General features: G+C 40.2%; 2 protein-coding genes across 4 annotated transcripts in view; both read right to left on the reverse strand.

Annotated features, from left to right (window-relative positions):
- Positions 1-12903, reverse strand: part of LOC127489783 (olfactory receptor 1L8) — a 277026-nt gene that overhangs the window by 186698 nt on the left and 77425 nt on the right. The gene's annotated exons all lie outside the window — the stretch shown is intronic.
- The window catches only part of LOC100345118 (olfactory receptor 1f45-like), a 211661-nt gene that overhangs the window by 121279 nt on the left and 77479 nt on the right, over positions 1-12903 (reverse strand). The window lies entirely within an intron of this gene.

The raw sequence follows: 12903 nt of genomic DNA on the forward strand, positions 1-12903 counted from the left end.
AGTTTATTTCCTTGCCTATCATTAAAGTGTCACAACAATGTGAATTCTAAGTGCCCAGCTTAGTTCCTTTCCATCTTAATTTTTTCTTACTCCACATGTCCTGCATCCTCAATAAGCTGCCTTTATGTCCTGGAAAAATCAATATGTACCCAACAGGGAAATCTTAGCTTTGCTAAGAAAACAATTTCAAAATCATAGGACCTTATAAACAAATGTTTATTTTTTATTCACATTGCATATCCACTCATTTTAAATACTCCATGGCTTAAGATTATGGGGAAGCATTGAAAACATTAATTGTCACCATGTCTGAAGCTAACAAAGAGTCTTGAAGATTTGCACCACAACTCCACCAATAAAATACATGGGGCCAGAAGTGACAAATACTTCTAACCATAGCTCACGTGTACAGCTAATCTTGTCACCCACCCAACCCAGGGATCCAGATAGCACAATCTAATCACATTCCCCTGAGATACAGAGCCAAGGTATTAGGATGGAAACACATGGAGACTGAACAACATGCTCCTGAATGAGCAGTGGGCCATAGGGGAAGTAAAAAAATTTCTAGAAATGAATGAAAATGACACTACAAAATATGAAAACTTACGGAATATAGCAAAGGCAGTATTAAGAGGAAAGTTTATAGCAACTGGTGCACACATCAAGAAACTGGGAAGAAAAAAAGGATTAGGGGGGCGGCACCATGGCTCACTTGGTTAATCCTCCACCTGCGGTGCTGGCATCCCATATGGTTACCAGTTCTAGTCCAGGCTGCTTCTCTTGCAGTCCAGCTCTCTGCTGTGGCCTGGGAGGGCAGTGGAGGATGGCCCAAGTGCTTGTGTCCCTGCACCGGCATGGGAGACCAGGAGGACGCACCTGGCTCCTGGCTTCAGATCGGCACAGCTCCAGCCATAGTGGCCATTTGGGGAGTGAACCAACGGAAGGAAGACCTTTCTCTCTGTCTCTGTCTCTCTCTCTCTAACTCTACCTGCCAAATAAATTTAAAAAATAAATTGGGAAGGCACCAAATAAGTGAGTTATCAATGCATTTCAAGGACCTAGAAAAACAAAAACAAACCAAACACCAAACCCCAAATAAGGAGAAAAGAATTAAAATTAGAGAAGAAATAAACAAAATGAAACCCCCCAAAAAATAAAAAAAGATCAGTGAAACGAAGAGCTGGTTTCTTGAAAAAAGTAAACAAAATTAATACACCATTGGCCCAACTGAAAAAAAAAACAGGGGAGAAGGCCCAAATCAATAAAATCAGAGATGAAAAAGGAAATATAACACTGGATACCACAGAAATAAAACGGATTATCAGGAATTACTATAAGAGGTAAATGCCAACAAACTGGAAAAATCTAGAAGAAATGGATAGATTGCTAGACACACACAATCTACCAAAATTGAGTCACGAAGACATAGAAAACCTAAATAACCAAGACAGATTTGAATCAGTAATAAAAACCCTCCCAAAAAAGATCAGGATTGGATGATTTCATTGCTGAATTCTACCAAACATTTAGAGAACTAACTCCAATTCTTTTCAAGCTATTCAAAACAATTCTGGGGAAGGGAAGGCTCCCAAATTTCTTCTACAATGCCAGCATCACTTTAATTCCTAAGCCAGAAAAAGATACAACAGAGAAAAAGAACTACAGACCAATATTCCTGATGAGCATAGATGCAAAAATCTTCAAAAAATGCTAGCTAATCGAATCCAACAACACATCAGAAAGATCAGTCAGCTGGGTCTGGCATTGTAGCACAGTAGGCTAAGCCTGTGTCTGCAGTGCCAGCATTCCATATGGGTGCCAGTTCGACTCCCAGCTGCTCCACTCCCAATCCAGCTCTCTGCTATGGCTTGGGAAAACAGTGGAAGATGGTCCAAGTGCTTGGGCCCTTGCACCCACATGGGAAACCTAGAAGAAGCTCCTGGCTCCTGTCTTCAGATCAGCCAGTTCTGGGTATTGCGGCCATTTGGGGATTGGACCAGTGGAAGGAAGACCTTTCTCTCTGTCTCTCCCTCTCTCTGTCTGTAATTCTACCTCTCAAATAAATAAATAAAATCTTAAAATCATTCAGGTCCGGCGCCATGGCTCACTTGGTTGATCCTCAGCCTGCAGCACCAGCATCCCATATGGACGCCAGTTCTAGTCCCAGTTGCTCCTCTTCCAGTCCAGCTCTCTGCTGTGGCCTGGGAGGGCAGTAGAGGATGGCCCAAGTGCTTGGGCACCTGCACTCTCATGGGAGACCAAGAGGAGGCACCTGGCTTCTGGATTCAGATTGGCGTCGCTCTGGCCATAGCGGCTATTTGGGTGGTAAACCAATGGAAGGAAGACCATTCTCTCTCTGTCTCTCTCTCTCACCAACTCTATCTGTCAAATAAAAAAAAAATATTCACCTGCTCCAAATGGGATTTATCCCTGATAGGCAGGGAGGGTTCAACATTTGCAAATCAATCAATGTGATACATCACATTAACAAACTAAAGAACAAAAACCATATGATTATCTCAACAGATGCAGAGAAAGCATTTGATAAAATACAACATCCCTTCATGATGAGAACCTTAAGAACATTGGGTATAGAAGTAACATTCTTCAACACAATCAAAGCAATCTATGACAAACCCATAGCCAACAACTTATTGAATGGGGAAAAGCTGGAGGCACTCCCTCTAAGATATGGAACCAGACAAGAATGCGCACTCTCATCACTGCTATTCAATATAGTCCTGGAAGTTTTAGCCAGAGCCATTAGGCAAAAAAAAAAAAAAGAAAAGGAAAAAAAGAAATCAAAGGAATACAAATTGGGAAGGAGGAAGTCATACTATCCCTATTTGCAGATTATATGATTCTGTATATAGTGAACCAAAAGATTTCAGTAAGAGACTATTGGAACTCATGAAAGAGTTTGATAAAGAGGCAGGATAAAAAATTAGCATAAAATATAGCCTTTGAATACAAGACAATGCCATAGCTGAGAAAGAACTTCTAAGATCAATCCCATTCACAATAGCTACAGAAAAAATTAAACACTTTAGAATACATTTAACCAATGATATCAAAGATATCTATGATGAAAATTACAAAAAAATTAAATAAAGAAATAGAAGAAGACACGAAAAATGGAAAAAATCTTCCACATTCATTGATTGGAATAATTAATATCATCAAAATATCCATACTACCAAAAGCAATTTATAGATTCAATGCAATCCTAATCAAAATATCAATGACATTCTTCTCTGATCTTGAAAAATGATGTTGAAATTCTTATGGAAACACAAGAATAGTTAAAGCAATCTTATACAACAAAAAAAATCTAGAGGCATCACAATACCAGATTTCAAGACATACTACAGGGCAAAACAGCTTTGTTCTGGCACAAAAACAGATGTGCAGATCAACGGAACAGAATAGAATTTCCAAAAATCAATTCAAGCATCTACAACCAACTTATCTTTGACAAAGGAGCTAAAATAAATCCTTGGAGAAAGTATGGTCTCTTTAATAAACAGTGTGGGAAAACTGGATCTCTGTGTACAAAAGTATGAAACAAGACCTATACCATATACCTTATACAAAAATCAAGTCAAAATGGATGAAGTATCTAAATCTGCAACCTAATACCATCAAGTTACTAGAGAACACTTGGGAAACTCTGCAAGACTTTTGCATGGGCAAAGACTTTTTGGAAAAGACCTCAGAAGCATAGGCAGGCAATCAAAGCCAAAATTCACAAAGGGGATTATATCAAGCTAAAAGGCTTCTGCATTGCAAAAGAAACACTCAGGAAAGTGAAGAGGCAACTAATAGAATGGAAGAAATATTTGCAAACTCTGAAACTGATAAAAGACTAATATCAAGAATCTATAAAGAGCTCAAGAAACTCAACAACAACAAAAGAAAACAATCCAGTTAAGAAATGGGCAAAGGACTTGAACAGACGTTTTTCAAAAGAGTAAATTCAAATGGCCAACACTTGAAAAAATGCTCAGGATCATTAGCCATCAGGGAAATGCAAATCAAAATCACAATGAAGTTTGATCTCACTCCCCAGTTAGAATGGTTCTCATAAGAAATCAAACAATAAATGTTGGAGGTGGCTCCAAGATGGCAGAATAGGGAGGGAGCTCACTGATAGTCTAGGAAAAGATGGCTTAATAAAAGTGGAGATACTGAAGTCTCAGGGAAGAGTTAGGGAAAAAACTGCAGAGGGAACTCTTCCAGAATTAGAGGGACACGGTGGATCTACATGGAGGACATGGGCACCCACGGCTCGGGAGCCCAGCTGCCGAAAACCTTCTCCTCTGCACGAGCGCTGGAAACAGAGGTGAGGTGAAACTGCAGTAGCCCGAGACATTGGAAGTAAAGTGGCAGGAAGAGCCTGGAGGGAACAAGGCTTGAAGCCCCATGGAGGAAAGTATACCAGCCTAACTAGAGGAGAGAAAAAAACAAAAGGGACGGTACGGACATGATTCTCTCTCTCCACACACCTTACAAAGGCGTGCAAGACAATGGAGCAAGTGCCATTTTGGACATACATAACAGCTGCACCAGGTCAGGGCTGTGCCAACCCTCAACCAAACAGAAAAACCTGACTCTAATTGGGAGTAATAACAGGAGACTAAGACCTAGTGAATGTGTGGAGCTTATGAACTGGGACTGTGATAAAAAAATAATTAAGGGTGTGTGGGAGAATTCATGGTGTGGCGGAGATGTGAGTAGTCTCGGTGGGAGACACCACAAACTCAGTAACCTTGGCAGCCTGGTGAGAGACACTGCTGGGGAATCTGAGCTTACACTGAGGACTGCACAGATCCTTTGTGAGGTCCTTGGGACGGAGCAGATGAATATTAACCCACCTGGGCTAGTGCTCAGGCACTGCCTGCCAGCAAGAAGAAGAGCTCAGCTGAGTGGAATTACTTCCCTTCTGAATAAAAAAAAAGGGAGAGAAGATTTACCACTCCAAACCTGGGTGTGTCACCTTTGGCACACCCTTAACCCTGAAGAACTGAACAGAGCTCTCTGGTTACACCCATCACAAGCCTCTAGAGACTCACCAAGAGCAGATAGTCCACTTAATCTAGAGTCATAGTATAACAAGAAAAGCCACCACAGCAGAAAAAAAGAAGAAACCAAAGAATATCTCCACAATGCCAAGCAACAAACGTGAAAACCAAGGAAACAAGAACAAGGAAGACATCATGACGCTCCCAAATGAACATGACACTCCAATACAAGATTATGAAGATGATGTGATGGAAGAAATGCAAGATACGGATTTCAAAAAATTTATGATAAGAACATTTGAAAGTAATCAAAAACAAATGCATGAACTACAGAAATCCATACAGGACAGGACAGAAAATCTCTCTCATGAAAATGAAATCTTAAGGAGGAATCAAAATGAAATGAGAAATTTAATAGAACATGAAATTGAGATATTAAAGAGAAACCAAAATGAAATGAATTCAATAGAACAAATGAAAAACACATTTGAGGGCTTAAAAACAGAATCAGTGAGGCAGAAGAGAGAATATCGGACTTAGAAGACAGAGCACAGGAAAGTATACAGTCAAACCAAAGAAAAGAAGAGGAAATTAGAAATCTAAAAAATATTGTGGGGAATCTACAGGATAATATTAAAAAACCCAACATTCAGGTTCTAGGAGTTCCTGAAGGCATGGAGAGGGAGAAAGTTTAGAAGGCCTTTTTGGTGAGATATTAGCAGAAAACTTCCCAGGTTTGGAGAAGAACAGAGACATCCAAGTATAGGAAGCTCATAGAACCCCCAATAAACATGACCAAAAGAGATCCTCACCACGACACATTGTAATCAAACTCACCACAGTGAAACTTAAAGAAAAGATTCTAAAATGTGCAAGAGAGAAACATCAGATTACTCTCAGAGGATCTCCAATTAGACTCACAGCAGACTTCTCATCAGAAACCCTACAGGCTAGAAGGGAATGGCGAGACATAGCCCAAGTACTAAGAGAAAAAAACTGCCAGCCCAGAATATTCTATCCTGCAAAGCTCTCATTTGTGAATGAAGGTGAAATAAAGACCTTTCATAGCAAACAGAAATTGAAAGAATTTGTCACCACTCATCCAGCCCTGCAAAAGATGCTTAAAGATGTGTTACACACAGAAACACAGAAACACGGTCATCAATATGAAAGAAGATAAAGGAAGGAAACCTCACAGTAAAAGATCATAGGAATTTCAAAGCATATATTAGAAATATCTTTGGAAAAATGGCAGGGCAAAGTCACTGCTTATCAACAGTCACCTTGAATGTAAATGGCCTCAACTCTCCAGTTAAAAGACACAGACTGGCCGAATAGATTAAGGAACAAAACCCATCTATTTGCTGCTTACAAGAAACACATCTTTCCAACAAAGATGCATGCAGACTGAAAGTTAAACGTTGGAAAAAGATATTACATGTCAACAGAAACCAAAAAAGAGCTGGCGTAGCCATCTTAATATCAGACAAAATAAACTTTAACACAAAAACTCTTAAGAGATACAAAGAGGGTTACTATATAATGATTAATGGTTTAATTAAAAGATATGTTAAGGAACTTAAAGGGAAATGTAGACTCCAATAATAGTATTGGGGGACTTCAATATTCCACTTTCAGAAATAGATCAACGAGACAGAGATCAACAAGGAAACAGCATATTTAGTGGACATTATAGTCCAAATGGATCTAACAGATATCTACAGGACTTTTCATCCTACACATGAAGAACACACATTCTTCTCAGCAGTACATGGAACCTTCTCTAGGATTGACCACATACTAGGCCATAAAGCAAGTCTCAGCAAATTCAAAAGAATTAGAATCATATGATGCAGCTTCTAAGACCATAAAAGAATGAAGTTGGAAATTAGCAACTCAGGAATCCCTGGAGCATATGTAAACACATGGAGACTGAACAACATGCTCCTGCATGAACAATAGGTCATAGAAGAAACCAAAAGAGAAATCAAAAACTTTCTGGATGTAAATGAGGATAACAGCACAACATATCAAAACTTATGGGATACAGCAAATGCAGTATTAAGAGGAAAGTTTATATCAATAGGTGCCTACATCAAGAAATTGGAAAGGCACCAAATAAATGAGCTTCCAATGCATCTCAAGGATCTAGAAAAACTGCAGTAAACCAGACCCAAATCTAGTAGGAGAAGAGAAATAATTAAAATCAGAAAAGAAATCAACAGAACTGAATCCAAAAATCATTACAAAAGATCAGCAAAACAAAGAGTTGGTTTTTGGAAAAAAATAAACAAAATTGACACGCCATTTTCTTTCTAATAAAAGAAAAGACCCAAATCAATAAAATCAGAGATGAAAAAGAAAACGTAACAACACACATCACAGAAATAAAAAAGAATCATCAGAAATTACTACAAGGACTTGTGTGCCAGCAAACAGGGAAATCTATCAGAAATGGATAGACTCCTGGACACAGCTAAGACATGGAATCAACCTAAATGCCCATCAACAGTAGACTGGATAAAGAAATTATGGGATATGTACTCTAGAATATGATACAGCAATTAAAAAAAAAACAATGAAATCCAGTCATTTGCAACAAAATGGAGGAATCTGGAACATATCATGCTGAGTGAAATAAGCCAGTCCCAGAGGGACAAATATCATATGTTCTCCCTGATCAGTGACAACTAACAGAGCACCAAAGGAAACCTGCTGAAGTGAAATGGACAGTATGGGAAAGAATGAGTTGATCGGCCCTTATCCTGACTGTTGATGTACAACTTAATACTCTATCCCTTTTAGTATATTTTTTTGTTCTACTTAATACTATTGGTTGAACTCTGTAATTAACACACAATTATTCTTAGGTGTTTAAATTTAACTGAAAAGTGATCCCTGTTAAATATAAGAGTGGGAATAAGAGAGGGAAGAGATGTACAATTTGGGACATGCTCAAGCTGACTTGCCCCTAATGGTGGAGTTAGAAAAGTGCCAGGGGATTCCAATTCAATCCCATCAAGGTGGCATGTACCAATGCCATCTCACTAGTCCAAGTGATCAATTTCAGTTCACAACTGATCACACTGATAGGTCTAAGAGTCAAAGGGATCACACAAACAAGACTAGTGTCTGCTAATACTAACTGATAGAATACAAAGGGGAGAGAATGATCCATCATGGGAAGCCGGATACACAGCAGACTCATAGAATGACAGATGTCCTAAACAGCACTCTGGCCTCATAATCAGCCCTTAAGGCATTCAGATCTGGCTGAAGAGCCCATGAGAGTATTTTAGGCATGGAAAGCCAAGACACTCTGGAAAAAAAAAAAGAGAGAGAGAGAGAGAGACCTAAATGAAAGATCTCTGAGAGTGAGATCCCAGTATAAAGAACGAGCCATCAAAGAAGGAGGTACCTTTCTCTGAAGGGAGGAGTGAACTTCCACTTTGACTATGACCTTGTCTGAATAAGATCGAAGTCGGCGAACTCAAGAGGCTTCCATAGCCTTGGCAACTCATGACAAGAGCCTAGGGAGATTACTGACACCATAAACAATAGTGTCAATTTGTTAAATCAACAACAGGAGTCACTGTGCACTTACTCCTCATGTAGGATCTCTGTCCGGAATGTGTGTCCAATGTGAATTAATGCTATACTGTACTCAAACAGTATTTTACACTTTATGTTCTGTTTGGGTGCAAACTGTTGAAATGTTTACTTAATATATACTAAATTGATCTTCTGTATATAAAGATAATTGAAAATGAATCTTAATGTGAATGGAATGGGAGAGGGAGTGGGAGTTGGGAGGGTTGCGGGTAGAAGGGAAGTTATGGGGAGGAAAAAGCCATTGTAATCGATAAGCTATGCTTTGGAAATTTATATTTACTAAATAAAAGTTTGAAAAAAAAGAACTAAGCAAGTCCCAAAGGGACAAATATCTTATGTTCTCCCTGATCAGTGGCAACTAACTGAGCACCTAAAAGGAAATCTGTAGATATAAAATGGACACTATGAGGAACAATGACTGGATCCCCCCTTGTCCTGACTGTTGAAGAACAACTTACTATCTTATTCCTTTTAGTATTTTTTGTTCTACTTAATTACATTGGTTGAACTCTTTAATTAACACACAACTATTCTTAGGTGTTTAAATGTAACTGAAAAGCCTGCACCGAGACTCACTAGGCTAATCCTCCCCTGAGGCGCTGGCACCCCAGGATCTAGTCCTGGACGAGACGCCGGATTCTGTCCCCGCTGCTCCTCTTCCAGTCCAGCTCTCTGCTGTAGCCCGGAAAGGCAGTGGAGGATGGCCCAAGTGCCTGTGCCCTGCACCCAGATTGGAGACCAGGAGGAAGTACCTGGCTCCTGGCTTTGGATTGGCGCAGTGCGCCAGCCACAGCAGCCATTTGGGGGTGAACCAACAGAAGGAAGACCTTTCTGTCTCTCTCTCTAACTCTGCCTGTCAAAAAAAAAAAAAAAACAAATTTAACTGAAAAGTGATCCCTGTTAAATATAAGAGTGGGAATAAGAGAGGGAAGAGATGTACAGTTCGGCACATGCTCACTCAGACTTATCCCTAATGGTAGAGCTAGAAATGTGCCAGGGGATTCCATTTCAGTCCCATCAAGGTGGCATGTACCAATGCCATCTTACTTGTTAAAGTGACCAGTTTAAGTTCATAATTGATCATAATGATAGGATTAAGTGTCAAAGGGATTACATAAATAAGACCAGTGTCTGAAAATAACAATTGATAGAATTAAAAAGGAGAGGATGATGCTACATGGTTAGCAGGATACACAGCAGACTCATAGAATAGCAAATGCCCTCAACGGCACTCTGGCCTCAGAATTGGTCCTTAAGGCATTCAGATCCATCTAAAAGCCCATGAGAGTTTCTCAGGCATGGAAAGCCAAGACACTGTGGCAAAAAAAAAAAAATGACCTAAATGAAAATCTCTGTGAGTGAGATCCCACTGGGAAGAATGGGCCATCAAAGAAGGCAGTACCTTTCTCTGAAGGGAGGAGAGAACTTCCACTTTGAATATGGCCTTGTCTAAACAAGATCGGAATTGGTGACCTCAAGAAGCTTCCAAAGCGTTGGTAGGTCATGACAAGAGCCTTGGGTGATTACTGACATCGTAAATGAAAGCATCAATATTAAATCAACAACAGGAGTCACTGTGCACTTACTCCCTATCTAGGACCTCTGTCCTTAATGTATTGTACTATGCGAATTAATGGTAAAACTAGTACTCAAACAGTACTTTATATTTTGTGTATTTGTGTATCTGAGTGGGTACAGTCTGTTGAAATATTTACTTAGTACATACTAAGTAAATCTTAGTATACTAAGTATATCTTCTGTATATAAAGATAATTGAAAGTGAATCATGATGAAGAATGGGAAGGGAGAGGGAGTGGGAGATGGGATGGTTGCAGGTGGGAGAGAGGTTATGGGGGGGGGAACCACTATAATCCAAAAGCTGTACTTTTGAAATTTATATTTATTAAATAAAAGTTAAAAAAAAAAGGTATCATATGATCTCACTCACATGTGGAGCCAAAAAAAAAGTATGACCTCATAGAAGTTAAGCCTGTTTCAGTCCAGGCTGTTGCAGACAATCAGCAAATGGAAGATATCTGCATGTATATGTGTTTGTGTATGTGCATGTAAGTTGTGTAATATATATCTCTTCTCTCTAGACTACAACAAAAACTTCCCTCCAGACTACAAGAATAAGGACTCAGTGACTGATTTTCTTATTTCTTGCATCTAACAGAATTAAGCTAGTCAATGAATTGTGTATTTTAATCAAAGGAGCAACATAATTAAAGGCATTAGTTCTTTCCGGGTATTTCCATTCTTTCTCATTCTCAGAATATGGTTGATTCCACGTCTGCATTAGATCATCTGATCTAATGTGAGAAGTGAATCTTTACATTCCTCTGTTGGCTCTTTCTGGGTATAGTATGTTCCTTTAAATTTTAAGATTTTTAATAAATGTAATTATTGTTTAGTTGCACACCGCCACCATTTTTTCAGTTTGGAATTGCTTTTTAAGCTTGTCACACAGATTTTCAAAAGAAATCCTGTGCTTGGTACATTATTTATTAATTTAACAAATGCTTTTGAATGCCTGCTGTGACACTGTGCTAGATGTCAGAGGATGCATCATGACCTCAGCAGAAGACATCACCCTAACTTCATGGAAATATTTGACCAAACAGCTTGGACAGCATTACCAAAACAGGGTGTGAGGCCAGCTAAGTCTATAGAACAACTAAGGATGAGCTGGTACCTTGGAGGAGAAAATGAGAGATTCATCAACATTCCGGGTATAGACTTTGCCCGACAAAGTAGAGTAAGTATGGAGTTTAGGAGCAGCACAACTCTAGATCTGAACACACCTGCTGAACTTTGTAGCTACGTGACTTTGAGCAAGTCATTCACTGAGACTGAGCCTTAATTCCCTCATAAAAACAGGGATGCTGCCTCAGAGTTGCACATAAAGTACTGCACAAGTAGTCAGTGAGCTCATCCTTGAGCTTCTTTAATTCTCCAGGCAGCCCAGTGCATAACGGTACCATCAAATGCTTATTATAGACAAGAAATTCAGAGAGCTTAAGAGTTTGTCCAAGGCTGACACTGTGGCACAGCAGGTTAAGTCCCTGCTTTGCACCACTGGCATTCCATATCAGAGCAGTGGTTCAAGTCCCAGCTGCTCTACTTCTGATGCAACTTCCTGTTAATGTGACTGGGAAAGCAGAAGATGGCCCAAGTACGTGGGCTGCTGTCACCTATGTGTAGATCAAATGGAGTTCCTGTCTCCTGGATTCGGCCTGGCCCAACCGGGCTGTTGTAGCTGTTTAAGGAGTGAACCAGGCTGGACTATCTCTTTGCTGCTCTGCCCACCACCACCACATCACCATGTCTTTCAAAGAAATAAACAAATCCTTTAATAAAAAAGAGTTTTCCCCATACAATAGCTACTCATGGCTAGAGCCTGGGAATCTTCACTCACAGGACCCTTACTATGGCATCATGTATCCTCCCCCCAGCATCCTAGGACAGGCCCAGGCCCAAGCCTTCTCTACTTGCCTACCTCAATTTCTTTCAAAAATCACAATAATAGCAAGACACCAATTATCTATGATTTGAAGAAACTCACCACTGTGACTGTGCAATCCTGAAGTTCCACGGTCTCTACTGCTCTCCCAAGCCTCCTTCCCTAATGAGCTCCCTGGGGAGGGGTGTGTGTGGATAGAGTGCCTGTCTCCTTGGGGTGAAGACACATGATGGGAAATCACCTCCTTGCAGGTCCCCACCCCCTACTCACCATTTGATGAAACCTGAAGGAGCCAGGGAAGATAACTGGGGATGGAAAAAAGCCACATGCTCCTCATACCTGAGGCTATGTGGAAAGATTGCTACCCTAAAGGAAGAAAGGAGAGTGGCTGAGGTTCCAGAAACATCCACAGAACTCTTTGGGTGTAAAGAATCCTGCTACCTCCCACAGGAAGCCCAGGTCTTGCCTTGCCTGATAGGAGAAGTCTACCTGTGCCCCAAGTCCCAGTTCCTCCCCTAACCACCATGGCCAATGAGGTAGAGGGGAAGATGCCTGGAACCTTGACTGGCTACCCTGGAGGTCAGCATTCTGAGTAAGTAACTGTTATCTTTCATCCCATCACTATATGCAGGTCCTCCAATTATAGAATGCTAGAAACTGAGAAATTATTTTGTATGACATCAGTAGGTCATCTTCCTAAATGTTAAGCACACTGCCTCTGCTTCTGATGCCACAGTCACCACACTCCTCAGCTTCTCCTCCGCTGACATGACAACAGAATGATTGGTTACTGGTAGGTGAGAC

Source organism: Oryctolagus cuniculus, chromosome 1, assembly GCF_051225735.1.
Source record: "Oryctolagus cuniculus isolate XC-2025 breed Fujian yellow rabbit chromosome 1, ASM5122573v1, whole genome shotgun sequence".
NCBI classification, from domain to species: Eukaryota; Metazoa; Chordata; class Mammalia; order Lagomorpha; family Leporidae; genus Oryctolagus; species Oryctolagus cuniculus.